Below are 18,855 nucleotides of genomic sequence, written 5' to 3'. Positions count from 1 at the left end.
CAGTACTATATGAAATGAAACGTTTCAACGTTTAAAAATACTATAATCAGTAAGCTGTAATAAATGAAACAAAGCCAATATTTGGTGTGAGACAGCCCTTTGCTGAAAAAAAAATAGTAGTCTCAGGTCCAATGAGTGCAGTTTTATGCGGAAATGAGCTGTAGGTTTTACTGACCATCTTACACAACCAGCCACAGTTCTTCCAGACACTTTGACTGTCACACTCGCTTCTTACTTTTGCACCAAAACCCAGTAGCCTTCATTATGTTTTGTTTTTTAATCTGAAAAGTGCTCTCTTATGTAATACACTGCTCAGATACAAACTTTTTTTCTGTAGCATTTAATTTTGTGCTGGAAAATGAACAAACATTTGGACTCTAAAATGTTTTTGTACCGACTCGATAATGTAGAAGTCATAAATTAGAAATCTATAACAAAGTTTGTATGAAAAAAATAAGGTACCTAAGACTTTTGCACAGGACTGTGTACTGGATGTGCCGTGTAATCTTAGGTTTAAAAAAACATGTCATTTTTTCAACAAATGAGTACAAACGTGTTGATATGGTGAAGTTTTCTCTAAAAATATGTTTAATTACTCATTAGGTGACATTGCACTAAAAAAAACCAACATGGGTGTCTGTTACATGAACCTAAGTCTAACATGTAGCTTTTATTATATAAAATCAAGTTTTGTGGTTCTACAAAATTGTTTCTGGCTAAGTTAACGCATTTTACTTGGGTGGAAATACTTTCCATAATTTTATTACGTTCACTGAGCAAGTTATTTTTTTGACTGTGGGCATACCTAACAACCTGTGTTCTCTCTCTCTATCACTCTGTCTGTCCCTCTGAGATATATGTCAATCCTGAGACACCAGTTAGATGCTGACCTCTTCTATTCCTCGGACCTGCCTGATCCATCCTGATGCCCTACGTCTAGCTGGAGTCTCATCACATCGCTCCTGTGGAGGACAGCCCCATATGGACAGTCGAAAGTCGCACTTGGAAGACGCTCTGGACACTTACAGTAATGCTTTTATGGCTGAGGGCTACATTTGACTTCCTAAATTTAGGACTGCAGTCGTCATGAACAGTTTTGCGCTCAAGTTTCCATCAATAAACAGTTTATAACATCAACAAAACAGACTTCATGTTAAAAATATAATGAATTTCCTGGTTACACAGTTATACTTTGTGACTATATTATATAGGACACAGTTATAGAAGTGAGTTATTTACAATCGTGAGATCTGTTATCACCCAGATGAGGATGGGTTCCCTTTTGAGTCTGGTTCCTCTGGAGGTTTCTTCCTCGTGTCGTCTGAGGGAGTTTTTCCTCACCACCATCGCCACAAGCTTGCTCATTGGGGATAAATTAGGGATAAAATTAGCCAAGTTTCAAGTCAAGTTTATTTTTATAGCGTTTTTAACAATAGACATTGTCGCAAAGCAGCTTTGCAGAATTTTAGTGACTTTAAACATGAGCTAATTTTATCCCTAATCTATCCCCAGTGAACAAGCCTGTGGCGATGGTGGCAAGGAAAAACTCCCTCAGACGATATGAGGAAGAAACCTCGAGAGGAACCAGACTCAAAAGGGAACCCATCCTCATTTGGGTGATAACAGATAGCGTGATTATAACATTTTTAACAGTTTTAACATGAAGTCTGTTTTGTTGATGTTATAAACTCTTCACTGATGGAAACTTAAGTGCAAAATTGTTCATGACACTGCAGTCCTAAAGTTAGCAAGTTAAATGTAGTCCTCAGCCATAAAAGCATTGCTGTAAGTGTCCAGAGCATCTTCCAAGTGTGACTTTCGACTGTCCATGTGGGGCCATCCTCCACAGGAGCGATGTGATGAGACTCCAGCTAGACGTAGGGCATCAGGATGGATCAGGCAGGTTTGAGGAGCAGAAAAGGTCAGCATCTCGAGCTCAGGATTGACATGTAACTCAGAGAGGGACAGACAGAGTAGGTAGGAGGGGAGAAAGAGAGAAAATTAGCTCATGTTTAAAGTCTTTAATTTTCTGTAAAGCTGCTTTGCGACAATGTCTGTTGTTAAAAGCACTATACAAATAAACTTGACCTGACTTGACTTGACCTAATTCACATTTCTGGAAGGAGTTTCCAGTGTCAACTATTTGTAACAATCCAGTTTCAAAGTTACACCACAAGCTATGTTTTTTCTTTCTTTCTTTTTTTGTCTTATTAAAAAGAGAGAGAAAAGAGGGTGGTGAGGGAATGTTTTCCATCTGTTATAACGTAAGTGTTAACAGGAATGAACTTGTTTCGTGGGTATTCCACAACACTGAATGTAGTAACAGGCAGCACGGTGGTGTAGTGGTTAGCACTGTCGCCTCACAGCAAGAAGGTCCTGGGTTTGAGCCCAGCGGCTGGCGAGGGCCTTTCTGTGTGGAGTTTGCATGTTCTCCCCGTGTCTGCTTGGGTTTCCTCCAGGTGCTCCGGTTTCCCAACAGTCCAAAGGCATGCAGGTTAGGTTAATTGGTGGCTCTAAATTGACTGTAGGTGTGAGTGGTTGTTGGTCTCTGTGTGTCAGCCCTGCGATAACCTGGTGACTTGTCCAGGGTGTTAGGGTTTTGCTGGGAATTGAACCCAGGTCGCTGGTGTAGTAATCCAGCAAACCCCCACTAGGCCATCAGGGGAATGACTCAAGTGCAGAGGAGTGAGGCGAAAGTAGAGTAGAAAAAACAGTTTATTTACAAAGCTGAAAAATCCAAGGCAAAAAACAAAGGTAATAATCCGAATGCTCAGAAGATATATGCAAAAAAATTAAAAAATCCAAAAGTTCAAAGTCAAAACAAAAAGCCAAAGGTAAGAAAAGAAAAGGCAAAAAAACAAACGCTCAGAAGATCCTAAAATGGTAAACACAAAGTCCAAAATGTCCACAAGAAAACAAAGTACAAAAGACCACAAAGACAAAGGCAAGGAACACGGAACAGAGATCTCAGGTGATAACATAACAGCACAAAGACTCCGTGACTAGGGACCAAACTGAGGAAGTATTTATACACAGGGTAATTAGAAACTAGGCGGGGCAGGAAATGAGGAACAGGTGAGGCAAAAGCACATGAAAACAAAGGCTGTCAAAACAAACACAAAACACAGAAAACAGTGGCGGCCTCTAGAGGCCAAAACAAACATGACAAGATAAAGAAATAACAGCGGCCTCTAGAGGCCAAGACAGTCCCCAGTCCTAACAGGACCCCCCCCCTCAAGGAGCGTCTCCTGACATTCCCAGGGTGATCCAGATGGGCCGAATGGAAGTCCCAACAAAGTTCTTTGTCTAATACGTCCCGAGCATGGACCCAACAGCGCTCCTCAGGGCCATAGCCCTCCCAGTCCACTAGATATTGGAGCCCACCATGGACCCGGCGGGAGTCAAGCAGGTGGTGCACGGTGAACACAGTCTGACCCTGGAAGATGCAGGGAGGTGGGGGATTCCTAGGGGCAGGGGCATACGTGGACGACAGTACGGGCCGCAACAGGGAAACATGGAACGTGGGGTTGATCCTTAGAGTCCGGGGCAACTGGAGCCGGTAGGCGACAGGGTTCACCCTGCGCACAACCTTGAAGAGGCCAATGTAGCGAGGAGCAAGCTTGCAGTTCTCCACCCGCAGCAGAAGGTCCTTGGTGGACAGCCAAACCCGCTGCCCAGGGCGGAAAACGTGGGCAGGCCTTCTATGGCGGTTGGCCTGAGTCTGGTTGGACCTGGAAGTCTGGATGAGGGTCCTCCTGACCTTGTTCCAGGTCTTGTGACACCGTCTCACATACTGGTTGACCGAGGGCACCCCAGCATCCTCCTCCTGGTCTGGAAACAGAGGTGGCTGGAACCCGAATTGGCACTGGAATGGCGACAACCTGGTGGCCGATGACTGCAGGGTGTTGTGGGCGTACTCCGCCCATGGCAGCCAGGTGCTCCATGATGTCGGGTTATCCATCACCAGGCCTCGTAGGGTGGTTTCCAGGTCCTGGTTGAGCCTCTCCGTCTGGCCATTGGACTGGGGATGGAACCCAGAGGAGAGGCTGGCAGTGGCCCCGATGAGCTTGCAGAACCCGCGCCACACTCAGGAGGAGAACTGGGGCCCCCGGTCAGAGACGATGTCCTGTGGAAGACCAAAGACTCGGAAGACATGAGAAAAAATAAGTTTGGCTGTTTCAAGAGCAGAAGGGAGTTTGCACAGTGGTATAAAGCAGCAGGCCTTTGAGAATCTGTCGACAATGACCAATATGACAGTGTTACCTTGTGAGTCAGGAAGACCCGTGATGAAGTCGACTGCCACATGGGGCCAGGGACGCCGGGGAATGGGCAGGGGATGCAGGAGGCCCTGGGGATGCTGTCGTGGGTTCTTGCTTCTGGTGCACACCTCACAGGACAGGACAAATGACCGCACTTCCTTCTCCATGCTTGGCCACCAGAAGCGTCTTTTCAAGAAGTCCAGGGTCCTCTGAGCTCCCGGGTGGGCGGTGAGAGGGGACGAATGACCCCACTGGAGAACCTTGGCCCAGGCTTGATGAGGGATGTACAGGAGGCCCGGTGGCCCCGTCCCAGGACCGAGGTCCTGGCGTTGAGCTTGTCGGACGGCCTCCTCAACACCCCAGCGGACAGGGGCCACAATCCGGGACATCGGGATAATAGGCCCAACTTCACTCTCCCTGTTGTTGGGTGAGAATAGCCTGGAGAGCGCGTCCGGTTTGATGTTCTTAGAGCCAGGGTGGTACGATAGGGTGAAATTGAATCGACTGAAAAACAAGGCCCACCTAGCCTGTCGTGGGTTCAGTCTCTTGGCTTGCTGGAGGTACTCCAGGTTCTTGTGGTCTGTCCAAACCAGGAATGGATGTTGCGCTCCCTCCAGCCAGTGCCTCCACTCCTCAAGGGCCAGTTTAACCGCTAGCAGTTCTCGATCCCCCACATCATACCGGGACTCCGCAGGGCTCAGGCGGTGGGAGAAGTAAGTGCAGGGGTGCAACTTTCCTTCTGAGCGTTGAGAGAGCACCGCGCCGACACCACTGTCCGAGGCGTCCACCTCCACGATGAGCGGTTGGGAAGTGTCCGGGAGGACCAGAATGGGTGCCATGCAAAAGCGGTGCTTGAGGTCCTTGAACGCCTTTTCCACCCGAGGAGACCAGACATAAGATCCACCAGTCTTTTTGGTGAGATCCGATATGGGTGCTGCTACGGAACTGAAGTTCCTGACGAACTTGCGGTAGAAGTTAGCGAATCCTAAGAACCGCTGAACTTCTCTAACGGACTTGGGAGTAGGCCAGTCCCAGACGGCCAGGGTCTTGGCTGGGTCCATTTGGAGTTGTCCCGTCCGTACAATAAAACCCAGGAAGGAGACCTCGGGGACATGAAACTCGCATTTCTGGGCTTTAGCAAACAGATTGTTCTGTAGAAGTCTCTGGAGGACTTGGCGGACATGGTGGTGGTGCTCCTGTAAGGTTTTGGAAAATATCAAGATGTCGTCGAGATAGACGAAAACGTACTGGTTAATCATGTCCCTCAAGACATCATTGATTAGGGCCTGAAAAAGTGCTGGTGCGTTGGTGAGTCTGAAGGGCATAACTCGATACTCATAGTGCCCTGACAGGGTGTTAAAGGCAGTCTTCCACTCGTCTCCCTGTCAGATACGGATGAGGTGGTATGCGTTCCGTAAGTCCAACTTGGTGAAGACAGTGGCGCCTTGGAGCAGGTCGAACGCTGTGGACATCAGCGGAAGGGGATAGCGGTTGCGCACCGTGATTTTGTTAAGGCCCCTGTAGTCAATACACGGTCGGAGCCCTCCATCCTTTTTACCGACAAAGAAGAAGTTGGCGCCAGCAGGTGAGGTGGAGGGTCGAATGAACCCAGAGACCAGGGCATCCTTAATGTATTCCTCCATGGCCTTGCGTTCTGGCTGAGAGAGGGAAAACAGTCTGCCCCGAGGAGGGGTAGTCCCAGGGAGCAAATCGATGGCACAGTCGTAGGCACGGTGCGGAGGAAGAATGGTGGCCCTACTCTTGCTGAACACTTCTTTCAAATCCCAGTACTCTGTGGGAACTTGAGATAACTCTGTGAGATCAGGAGGCTCGGTAGGAGACACAGGAGAGCTAGAGAGCAGACAAGAGGCATGGCATGCAGGACCCCATTCCACAACCTGGCTTGTTACCCAGTCTATGCGAGGGTTGTGGCGGGTAAGCCAAGGAAGGCCTAGAATAACTGGGAACTCTGGCGAATGAATAAGGTGCAGAGAAATTTCTTCTTTGTGACCTTGAGCCTGGAGAAAGACTGGAGAAGTAACTTGGGTGACTCTTCCGTCACCTAAAGCTTGGCCATCGAGGGCAGACACAGACAGTGGGACTTCAAAAGGAGCAGTAGGGACATTGATTCTTTGGGCGAAGTGGATATCCATAAAGTTTCCCGCCGCCCCGGAGTCTAACAAGGCCTGACAAGAGTGGACGGACTCACCCCAGGAGATGGAGACCGGGATGTAGACTCCTTGGCCAGGGAGTTCGGGAGAGAGGGTAGGCCCCGTCACAACCTTCCCTTGGCTGGATGGGGCGGTCCTTTTCCCGAGAGCTCAGGACATGATGCTCGGAAATGGCCAGGCTTGCCACAGTAGATGCAGCACTTGTCCCTCCTTCTGCGCACCCTATCAGATGCGGAGAGGCGAGTACGACCCACTTGCATGGGCTCTGGACAGTCACTGGAGGAGGTAGATGGGCTCCATGTTGAGGCAGTGAGACCGGGGAGGCTCAGGACTTGGCGGCGTTCTCTAATCCTGTTGTCAAGACGAATGGCGTGTGAAATCAGTGTTTCGAGGTCACTTGGGCATCCGATAGAGGCCAGACCGTCCTTGATGGGGTCAGACAGACCATGGTGGAAGGCTGAAACCAGGGCAGTCTCGTTCCATCCATTGACTGCTGCGAGCGTCCGGAACGAGATGGCATAGTCTGCAACGCTTCCTTCCTGCCGGATGGACATGAGCTTCCTGGCTGCATCTTTACTGATGTCTGCCTGATCGAAGACCCGAAGCATCTCCTCCATAAACAGCTTGAAGTCAGAGCACTCGGGTCCCTGTCTCTGCCAGACGGCTGTTGCCCAAGCTCGTGCCTTATCAGCTAACAAGGTTATCACCAGGGCTTTGAACCAGAATTTTTTTCCTATTGGTTCATTCCGAACAGAAACGGAATTTTAATGTTTCCGGTTTTGGGTTCCACCATTAAATAGACGTTCCCGAACCGGTTAGAACAAAAAAATTTCGTTCCCGGAACGGTTAATTATGTTCCCTGTCAGCTGTTTAACAAATGGCTATAAAATTATGTCTCTGTCTCATCCAGCTTAAGCCAAATGTAGGCTAAATTCTATTACAACCTTCATTAAATAAGACAAGAAATAATTCAAAACAATTATTATTTCAAATGTTGGCGATTTGGATTCTCAGTATGTCTTCCCATCTACACAAACAGAAAAAGTGCCAAAAATGAAAGAGAATTCGTTTAGTGTGTTACCAAAGGCTAGTCAGGCCCTATAGAGGGCTACCGCATGACGTCACCGCGCCGCGAGATTTTGTTAGGCGCCATATTGGAAGACCAAGTACACATCTATGCAAGTACATACATACATAAAACAAACTACACCTGAAATGTAGCCAGGGCCGGTTCTGCCCTAATCTGGACCCGGGTGCAACATCGCGCAACCCCCCCCCCCCCCCCCCCCCAAAAAAAAACAGTCTAAATCAGGACAACCATCACATAACTATAAACATTTTATATAAACTATTTTAACGAAATGGGCTATAATAAATAAGCCTGCAGGCAGCCACGACGGGCTGCCTCAGAAAAGTAATCATTCAATGACACCAACTGGAAGCCTGCAGCCACGGCGGGCTGCCTCAGAAAAGTAACCATTTGTCCTACCTTAAAACTCGTTTTGCATTTTCTGCCTCCTTTTTTGTATTTTCGACCCTCCGTTTATTTTCTTTCCTTTTCTGAAAACCCGATTTGTGTCCAGACATTTTGTTCTGCTACCAACGAACTAACTTGTCAGGTCTCGTCTCTCAAGCCCGCGATGATTCCTGTGGGAAGGGCAACAATTGATACATTTTTACAAACAGCCAATAGGGAGGTTGCAACGTTCAGGCTCTTCTTTGCTCAGACACTCAGTAATGGAGACATGATAGCAGTCCACCTTCCCGCTCTCTCCATTCAGTCAGCGAACGTCACACAGGAAGTGAACCCCAGCGGGTCATAGAAACTTGCGCAGGAGAAGAATGACTTTTATTTGTAGGCTACAGAAACTTTTGCCGCTTTTCCACTACAAACGCGGCTGAGCCGTGCCGTGCTGAGTCGAGCTGAGTCGAGCTGAGCGGGGCTGTTGGAGTTGCATTTCGACTACAATCGCGCTGAACCGTGCTGGCTGGAAGTGGGTGGACACATTGGGTGGAGTTAGCGAAAGTGGGTGGACGTCACGTGATGTCGTTAAGCAGCGCAAACAGTGACATCAGTGACAGTGGCGGAACAAGTCAGAGCCGGGCCGGGGGCGGGGCAAATGACCGGGCATTTTATTAAAGCTTATCATAACATCATTTTAGGCTACAAAATGTCCGCAACTGCGGTGTTTACCAATTTCAACACTACCGGGTGCAACTATGTTATTTAGTACATCAAGTCCTTCAAACGAACATGTAACTCAGAAACAAAAAACATTAGGATACTGTACATGGCTCATAATAAAACATCAATAGCCTATACTGCGCACATTATTTGAAGGGCATACGAATGAGCGCTCTGAGGTTGCAACGGTGACAGGAAGAGTCAGAAATAAAAGGAGGGCGGTGCAAACCTCACTGAATGCACTGTGTTTACCAGTTTCAACACTGCGGGGTGCAACTATGTTATTTTGTACATTAAGTCCTTCAAACGAACATGTAACTCAGAAACAAAAAAACATTAGGCGACATACTGTACATGGCTCATAATAAAACATCAATAGCCTACTGCGCGCATTATTTGAAGGGCATACGACGAGCCTTGCGCTCCGCGAACTCGTCCACGATGCTCTGTATGTCACTGATTCAGTGAGCTTTTAAGCAGTAGTCTCACGACCCGAATAGTAAACAATAAACATGGAGTCGTTAGTGTTGCTGGTCTTGGTGCTGTGGCTTGTTGTCACCGACAATGCCAACAGATACTGGCAAGAGCGTATAGATGAGGCGAGGCGCATAAGGCTTCAGAAATTCTCGTAATTCATAATTATTCTTCTTCCGGGTTTGCGGTGTTTACAGATCCCAGCGCGCTCGCGGGGCGTGTGTGGGCATGTGAGGACACTCCTCCTCACCAATCAGTGCACAGGGGAGTGTCTGCTCACGCCCCCAACCTCACTCGGCACGGTTTGGCTCGCTTCAGCCCCACTCCAAAACGGTGCGAGTTTTAGGGGCTAAGCAGGGCTGAAACGAGCTGAGTCGTGCTGGTTTTTGGTAGTCGAAACGCGAGCCATGTCGGGCTGAAGTGAGCTGAAGCGAGCTGAAGTGAGCTGAAAAAGGGTAGTGGAAAAGGGCCATTTGAGGAACGAAATAAAAACCGGTATTAACCGGTTACCATTATTTTTAATAAGCGTTTCTGTTCCGGAACATAAAAAATAATAAAGTTTCTGGTTTCGTTTCTGTTCCATGTGAAATAGAAAAAGTTCCCGGTTTTCGTTCCTTGAACCGGTTCAAAGCCCTGGTTATCACATATGCGATCTTGCGGCGATCCGTAGTGTAGGTTGAAGGCTGGAGCTCAAAGGTGAGTTGGCACTGGGTAAGGAACTCCCAGCACTCCCCGTGCTTGCCGCCATACTTCTGTGGTGCAGGAAGGCAGGGTTCACGAGGTGATGTAGGCAGCGTGGCAGAAGGCACTGGAGCAGATGGGGACAAAGGAGTCAGCTGTGCCAGGGCTTTCCCAATTTGCTGAAGCAGTACCTCGTGGCAAGCAAGGGTCTCACGTTGGCTTGCAAGAGTCCGTCCCTGAATGTCCATGGTAGATCCGAGGCGTGTTAATGAGGCCATCATTCCCTGAAGGTTAGCCAGGTAGACAGTTGAAGAAGCCTCTGCTGAGTCAGTCATGACGGAGTCTTTCTGTTAGGGTTTTGCTGGGAATCGAACCCGGGTCGCTGGTGTAGTAATCCAGCAAACCCCCACTAGGCCACCAGGGGAATGACTCAAGTGCAGAGGAGTGAGGTGAAAGTAGAGTAGAAAAAACAGTTTATTTACAAAGCTGAAAAATCCAAGGCAAAAAACAAAGGTAATAATCCGAACGCTCAGAAGATATACGTGAAAAAATAAAAAAATCCAAAAGCCAAAGGTAAGAAAAGAAAAGGCAAAAAAACAAACGCTCAGAAGATCCCAAAATGGTAAACACAAAGTCCAAAATGTCCACAAGAAAACAAAGTACAAAAGACCACAAAGACAAAGGCAAGGAACACGGAACAGAGATCTCAGGTGATAACAGCACAAAGACTCCGTAACTAGGGACCAAACTGAGGAAGTATTTATACACAGGGTAATTAGAAACTAGGCGGGGCAGGAAATGAGGAACAGGTGAGGCAAAAGCACATGAAAACAAAGGCTGTCAAAACAAACACAAAACACAGAAAACAGTGGCGGCCTCTAGAGGCCAAAACAAACATGACAAGATAAAGAAATAACAGCGGCCTCTAGAGGCCAAGACAGTCCCCAGTCCTAACACAGGGTGTACCCTGCCTCTCACCCATAGTCAGCTGGGATAGGCTCCAGCTTGCCTGTGACCCTGTAGAACAAGATAAGTGGCTACAGATAATGGATGGATGGATGGATGAATGTCGTAACAATAAATGAATTTAAAAAAGTACAAAGAGTTGTTCGGAAATTAATAACAAATTGTACTTGTTGGCAAAATGCTGTTGTAGAGGAATAAAACATTTTGGAACATGCTTTTATGAGAAAATATTCATTTTGCTGTAGTAAAAGTACATGTACATCGTATCATGTCTGGCTGCGCCACACATCCCTGTCATTGCTTTTTTAATTTGATTATTTTCCTATAACAGCACATTCTTAATTGGTTTATTGCTTACTTATAAAAGATAGCCCAAAGTATGAAACAAAATGTCAAATATATCTAAACAGGAAACAGTCTTGACCTTAATCATATATGACCCAGACATGTCGTATGACTATGTGAAAAAGTTTGTCTTGGATTCCGTATAATAATGTTGCAACAACATGCACAGGAAAGACGAAACACTTCTTCTTTTATGTGCTTTTCACACATCTCTGTCATGACGCTCTAACACATTTTTTCCACCCATCAAAGTTTCTAGAGAAGAATTACAGTAGTGGCTTCTTGTTGCCTTCTCCTATTATAGAGATTTTCTCCTCTCAACCATTCACACAGACATTCACACCTATAGGCAAGTTAGAGTCGCCAGTTAAAGGTAGACTGCCTTTCAGATTTTTTAAGTGTAGGTCATAAAAAGAATTTTCCTTGACACCCAATTATTTTTGTTTAGTGGACTGAAAGCTACTGAATTTGAATCACAGACTTCCAATTTTATTTGTTTTGGGGGGTTTTTAATAGAACAATTAATGAATTTAAGGCCATGTGGCTCTAAATTATCTGCTATTTTTTCCTGCTTCACCATGACCCAATTCAATGCTGAGAAATGACAGACCAGCGATCGAAAGTTCTTTCCATTCTTATTGTTCTATTTCTAACCAAGAATTGTTCTGTTGGCTGGGATGAATCCAATTGGTGATACAATTTAGTTAGTAATCATTTGTGAATTTTGGAGCTTCTAATCCTTGTTTAATTTTGTGTTTCTGTGATCAATTTGATTTGGGCTGCTTTATTTTTCCAATAGAATTTGCTTATTATGGAGTTTAGTGACCCTTATCAAAAAGAAGTATCCTTCAAGTTCATTTTATTAAGTATACTTAAGTTAAAGTAGATTTCCTTAAGTATACTTTTGTGTACCAAGTATACTGATATCAATGTACTTACAGTATGCTTGTAAGTAAACTAATCTAATACTTCTTGGGACTAAATTGGCCCACTTTTAGTTTATAAAAATTATACTTTAAGTCTCAGAGAAGTAAACTTTGAGCATACAACTAGTATTTTTTATTTTGTACTGCAAGTATACCACAAGTAAACTTATATACTAATAGTTTACTAGTTCTATACTTGTCCACTCTGTAGTTTACAAAAGCATGCTTTATAATATACTGGAAATATACTATGAGTTTACTTATTTTATACTTCTAGTCCACTTTTTAGTTTACTAAAGTATACTTTGTGGTATACTGGTAATATACTATTGGTTTACTTGTTACACACTTCTAGTCCACTTTTTAGTTTATAAAAGTATACTTTATAGTATATTGGAAATATACTATTAGTTACTGGTTATATACATCTAGTCCACTTTTTAGTTTTGAAGTATACTGCAATTACCCTTCTAGGTATACTATTAGTTTTCTAGCCCTAACCCTTACCTCATGCACACTACCAGTAGACAACTTAAGTGTTTTGAGCTGACCACAAACTTATGGTTTCAAAGATGGGATTTAAAACACGCTGCCATATCACAAAGAAGCCAATATGTGTGAAAAAGAAGTATTTTATAGGCTACTATCAAAAGGATTAAGCACAACTCCAGGGCAAGTACACTTAAACATAAGGCACAAACAATTTAATACTTTATTACACTTTTGTTAAGTATATCTTGATCAAAAGTTTAAGTATAAGCTTAATATACTTAGACTTTTCTATATACTTTTCAATATAAGCTAAGTATACTTATGTATAACTTTATTAAGTATATCGCTGATAAGTAAATAAAAAGTAAACTAAAAGCATACTCTCTTATTTTTAGTTTAAAAGAAGTATACGAGGAGCACACTTGAATAAACTTATTTTTTGTCAGGGGAATTAAACCATCTGGTGGTGGGCTGAATCGGAATCATTGTATAAAGGCCATTAATTTTGGGTAATATAATCATTAGCTCATCCAGCCGCAGGCCAGGCCAGATGAGCTTATGCGATCACGTGTCATCCGTCGTCCGTTCAGTTTACAAAAATCACTACTCTTCCTACAGGATTGATTGGATTTCAGTTAAACTCACATAATGTTCCCCAGGTAAGTGTGCATAAAAATTGTCAAGATGGTGGTGCCACCTGTCATATTTACGATTTTATGTGCATCTTGGCCGGTATGAGCCACAGCCTCATTGAGGCTATTTTTACAGTTGTTGTTCTGCCAGTTAATAAGAGAAGTAAGTTGATCCAGTGGATCAAGTCATCTTATATTGTTTTTATTAATGGACTAAAGTTTACATTACATTAATATATCTGTGAAGATACTCAGTCATCCAGGTACATAGTAATCTGTGGTTGGTAGAAGAAAACAACTGGACTTGCTTGAAAAGTCTTGAAGACGTTTCGCCTCTCGTCCGAAAGGCATCCTCAGTTCTCTTCGGACGAGAGGCGAAACGTCTTCAAGACTTTTCAAGCAAGTCCAGTTGCTTTCTTCTACCAACCACAGATTACATTACATTAATGGCATTTAACAGATGCTCTTATCCACAGTGACGTACAACATACCCAGAGCAGCTTGGTTAGGTGCACGTCAACTATTCTTGCTGGGCCAGGGAATCAAACCGGCAACCTTTTGGTGCCAAAGCTGCTTCTCCAACCATTAGGTCATGGCTTCCCCAGTTTAAATGAAACAACTTCGACATTCTGGTGGAAATGTTTTTGTCCAGATATGTAATATTACCAATGGGAATGGGGAGAGATGGGTTTTGAGTTGGAGTATTCCAGTCATCACCATATGTGGGTGGAATTGTTGATTTTGTCCAATGTACAACCCCAATTCCTAAAAAGTTGGGACAAAGTACAAATTGTAAATAAAAATGGAATGCAATAATTTACAAATCTCAAAAACTGATATTGTATTCACAATAGAACATAGACAACATATCAAATGTCGAAAGTGAGACACTTTGAAATTTCATGCCAAATATTGGCTCATTTGAAATTTCATGACAGCAACACATCTCAAAAAAGTTGGGACAGGGGCAATAAGAGGCTGGAAAAATTAAAGGTATAAAAAAGGAACAGCTGGAGGACCAAATTGCAACTCATTAGATCAATTGGCAATAGGTCATTAACATGACTGGGTATAAAAAGAGCATCTTGGAGTGGCAGTGGCTCTCAGAAGTAAAGATGGGAAGAGGATCACCAATCCCCCTAATTCTGTGCCGACAAATAGTGGAGCAATATCACAAAGGAGTTCGACAGTGTAAAATTGCAAAGAGTTTGAACATATCATCATCTACAGTGCATAATATCATCAAAAGATTCAGAGAATCTGGAAGAATCTCTGTGCATAAGGGTCAAGGCCAGAAAACCATACTGGGTGCCCGTGATCTTCGGGCCCTTAGACGGCACTGCATCACATACAGGCATGCTTCTGTATTGGAAATCACAAAATGGGCTCAGGAATATTTCCAGAGAACATTATCTGTGAACACAATTCACCGTGCCATCTGCCGTCGCCAGCTAAAACTCTATAGTTCAAAGAAGAAGCCGTATCTAAACATGATCCAGAAGCGCAGACGTCTTCTCTGGGCCAAGGCTTATTTAAAATGGACTGTGGCAAAGTGGAAAACTGTTCTGTGGTCAGACGAATCAAAATTTGAAGTTCTTTATGGAAATCAGGGACGCCGTGTCATTCTGACTAAAGAGGAGAAGGACGACCCAAGTTGTTATCAGTGCTCAGTTCAGAAGCCTGCATCTCTGATGGTATGGGGTTGCATTAGCGCATGTGGCATGGGCAGCTTACACATCTGGAAAAGCACCATCAATGCTGAAAGGTATATCCAGGTTCTAGAGCAACATATGCTCCCATCCAGACGACGTCTCTTTCAGGGAAGACCTTGCATTTTCCAACATGACAATGCCAAACCACATACTGCATCAATTACAGCATCATGGCTGCATAGAAGAAGGGTCCGGGTACTGAACTGGCCAGCCTGCAGTCCAGATCTTTCACCCATAGAAAACATTTGGTGCATCATAAAACGGAAGATACGACAAAAAAGACCTAAGACAGTTGAGCAACTAGAATCCTACATTAGACAAGAATGGGTTAACATTCCTATCCCTAAACTTGAGCAACTTGTCTCCTCAGTCCCCAGATGTTTACAGACTGTTGTAAAGAGAAAAGGGGATGTCTCACAGTGGTAAACATGGCCTTGTCCCAACTTTTTTGAGATGTGTTGTTGTCATGAAATTTAAAATCACCTAATTTTTCTCTTTAAATGATACATTTTCTCAGTTTAAACATTTGATATGTCATCTATGTTCTATTCTGAATAAAATATGGAATTTTGAAACTTCCACATCATTGCATTCCATTTTTATTTACAATTTGTACTTTGTCCCAACATTTTTGGAATCGGGGTTGTATAGCATAGTTGCAAATTTCAGGGAATGAACTGATTAGCTCGATGGCTTCTTGGAGAGAGTTTGATTGATATTTCTTGCAAATAAAGCAAGACATCATCTGTATAAAGGCTCATCATGTGGTGAGTATTGAGGGTTTGGATTCCATTGATGCTGTTGTTTTGATGGATTGCAGCTGTCAGGGGTTCAAGAGGTTCAATGACGGGGCAAAAAGTGATAGGGAGAGTGGGCATCCATGCCTGGTTCTCCTGTGCAGTGTGAAACTGTGATGTTATTCCATTAGGAACAATTGTTGGCATTGGTGAGCTGGACAGAATTCTTATCTGCTGAATGAATAATTGTCCGAAATCAAATTTGTGTCACATTCCAAATACAAATTTCCAATTTACTCTGTCAAATGTTTTTTTTTTCTGCATCTAATGATACAATTATTGCTTCCTTTTTATTTTCCTATCCAATCCAATCCAATTTTATTTATAAAGCACAGTTTAAATAAACACAAAGGTTTCCAAAGTGCTGTACAATAAATAAACACAATAAAACTATACAATAAAATAAGCGCTGTACAATAAAATAACACCATAGAACATAAAATAAAAATAAATAATTAAATAGGCTGTCCACTTCAAATAAAATATCTGTGTACATAAAATCAACAACCTACATGGTGTTAAAAGCCAAAGAAAAGAGGTGCGTTTTAAGAAGAGTTTTAAAATTAGACAGTGAGGAGGCCTGTCTAATGTGCAGCGGCAATGCATTCCATAATTTTGGAGCTGCAACCGAAAAAGCCCGGTCCCCTCTGAGCTTCAGCCTAGTCTTGGGAACTCTCAGGAGCAGCTGGTCAGCTGACCTGAGAGCTCGGCTGGGTGTATAGGGGTATAGCAGCTCAGAGAGGTATGATGGAGCAAGACCATTTAAAGATTTAAAAACAAATAAAAGAATTTTAAAATGAATTCTAAAATGGACGGGTAGCCAGTGGAGCAAAGCTAAAATCGGTAAAATGTGCTCAAATTTCCTTGTGCCAGTTAAAAGACGTGCGGCTGCATTTTGTACTAGTTGAAGATGTGCAATGGAGGACCCACTGACCCCCATATAAAGTACATTGCGGTAATCTAGCCGAGTGGTCACAAAGGCATGAATTACTGTTTTAAAGTGCTGTCTGGGTAAAAAAGGTTTTATTTTTGCCAACTGCCGCAACTGAAAATAGCTTCCTTTCACCACTGCTTTAATCTGGCTATCAAACTTAAGGTCCCCGTCCACTTTTACCCCCAAATCATTAACTATAGGTTTGGCATATTGTGCCAAGGAACCCAGATCGACTGAGGGGGTCACAGAGGTGCCACCAAAGACTATCACTTCAGTCTTTTTTTCATTAAAATTTAAAAAGTTTAGAGACATCCAAGCCTTGACATCCTCTAAACAATTTAACAGTGGCTTAAGGGAGTATGAATCAGCCTTTTTTTAGGGGCACATAAATCTGAGTGTCATCAGCATAACAGTGGAAAAGAATGTCATGCTTCCTCAGAATGGAACCAAGTGGAAGAAGATACAAAGAAAATAGAAGAGGGCCCCCTCCAAGTATTTTGATATATTAATTAGATTAAATAATCAAATACCCAGCCACTGGGGTTGCACAAGCCAGTGCATACTTGGTGCCAGTCCCAAGCCTGGATAGATTGGGGAGGGTTGCGTTAGGAAGGGCATGTGGTGTAAAAATCTATGCCAAATCAAATATGCGGATCATGATGATCCGCTGTACTGTGAGTTGGCCTAGTGGTTAGCGTGTCTGCCTCTCGGTCGGGAGATCATGAGTTCTACTTGTGGTCGGGTCATACCAAAGACCATCATAAAAATGGTACCTACTGCCCTCTGGCAAGGCACACTGAAATATAGATGCAAACTTTCATGGTTACCAGAGGACCATCCCCCCACTGTAACCCTAGCTGGATAGGCAAGAGGCCAAGGGCTATAGACCCTTTTCAGTCACGTGACCTTCGTAAACGCGACCACCATTTTGGACATGTAGCGGACTTCGGCTCGAATTGGTTTGAATGCGAGGAAGGTGACAAACGGAGAACATACAAGAAAAAGGAGCGAGATGCAGAAAACACCTTCGCTATCCAGCGACGTAGGGCATTTACAGGGCAAGCAGAGGGAGAAATAACAACAGTAACGACACATTAGCAACGCCGTACAGAAATAACAGTTTATGGCACAGACCCTTTCGGTTCTTGCTCATCTAGCTGCTACAATGACTGCTTAGACTTCAACAATAATACCTAACACACATTTAAGTATCCGTCGTAAAGACGTGAAACTCGTCGAGTGACGAGTGTGTTCATTGATAAGCTAACACAATCTAAAAGTAGACATACCATCACACTGCCCTGGCACTGTGTACAGTTTACCTTCTGTGGTTTGTGCACTCACTATTTGCCATTACTTTCTCCAACCGTTGTTACAGATTACAGGGAACGGCCTGGATTTAAGAGACAAATACATGTTCCTCTTGTTTTGAACACTTATTTGTAGGCAGTGCTTAATTTGTAAAGTGGGAGGTCCCGGAGCGCAGAGGATGAGCGGCTCCGGTGCGGGGGAAAAAAAGGGGGGGGGGGGGGGTGCTGCGCTGCGCTTCTGGGCATGTTTTGTAATAACACTGCAAATTAAGCTCATCTGCAGATATTTTGTGGATGTCGTTTCATGAGAGAAATCACCAACAAGACAGATATCAAAATCAGACATTAACACTAAATAAACTTGCATTTTTTTATTTAATTATTTGTTTTGTTTTTTGTTACATAGTCAAAAGAGGTGTCGGATCACCGGATCCAGTGTAAATAGCTGCCGGAGCCAACGCCCGAGGTTCCGGAGCGCGCTCCGGCTTGCTCCCCCTCAAATTAAGCGCTGTTTGTAGGACACTGCCTCTGATCTGTCCTACAGTCTACCAACAGCAAAGGAACACGACGCTAGCTAATGTCGTTAGCTAATAGCTACTACAGAAGAACAAAGAGGTTACAATGGGTTATTTTAACCTATTTGGTTACACACTCGCCGCCACAGAATGTTAACAGCAATGTAATGCCTTTTCTGGCTAATTTTATTCGTCTTACCTCCAACAAAGTGGTCACTACACAAGCGCTGGTATGCCGCTATCCATCTTCTCTGTCGGTCAGCATCTACCGGGAGCCGATAAAATGATAACCCTTGCCTTGTTTGTTGATGGTTACTACATCCAGGTGCACAACAATATAGTGGCATGATGGAAGTCTTGCTGAAAATAAACACTTTCTTTGCTGCCGTTCCTCAATGCTGGCTGTGGTAAACTACTGGTAGTACACGTCCAAAATGGCGGCCGCGTTTGTCGTGA

At 44.1% G+C, this 18,855-nt stretch overlaps 1 protein-coding gene across 1 annotated transcript in view; it reads right to left on the bottom strand.

Moving 5' to 3' along the window:
* LOC132867429 (free fatty acid receptor 3-like) overlaps positions 1 to 18,647 on the bottom strand; it is a 61,335-nt gene extending 42,688 nt beyond the window's left edge. The window contains exon 1 of the mRNA XM_060900332.1: positions 18,599 to 18,647. The gene's annotated coding sequence lies outside the window, so the exon portion shown is untranslated. The remainder of the gene's footprint in view (positions 1 to 18,598) is intronic.
* Positions 18,648 to 18,855: the final 208 nt, after the last annotated feature.

Source organism: Neoarius graeffei, chromosome 19 (assembly GCF_027579695.1).
Source record: "Neoarius graeffei isolate fNeoGra1 chromosome 19, fNeoGra1.pri, whole genome shotgun sequence".
Lineage (NCBI taxonomy): Eukaryota > Metazoa > Chordata > Actinopteri > Siluriformes > Ariidae > Neoarius > Neoarius graeffei.
This window is presented reverse-complemented; position numbering and strand designations above follow the sequence as displayed.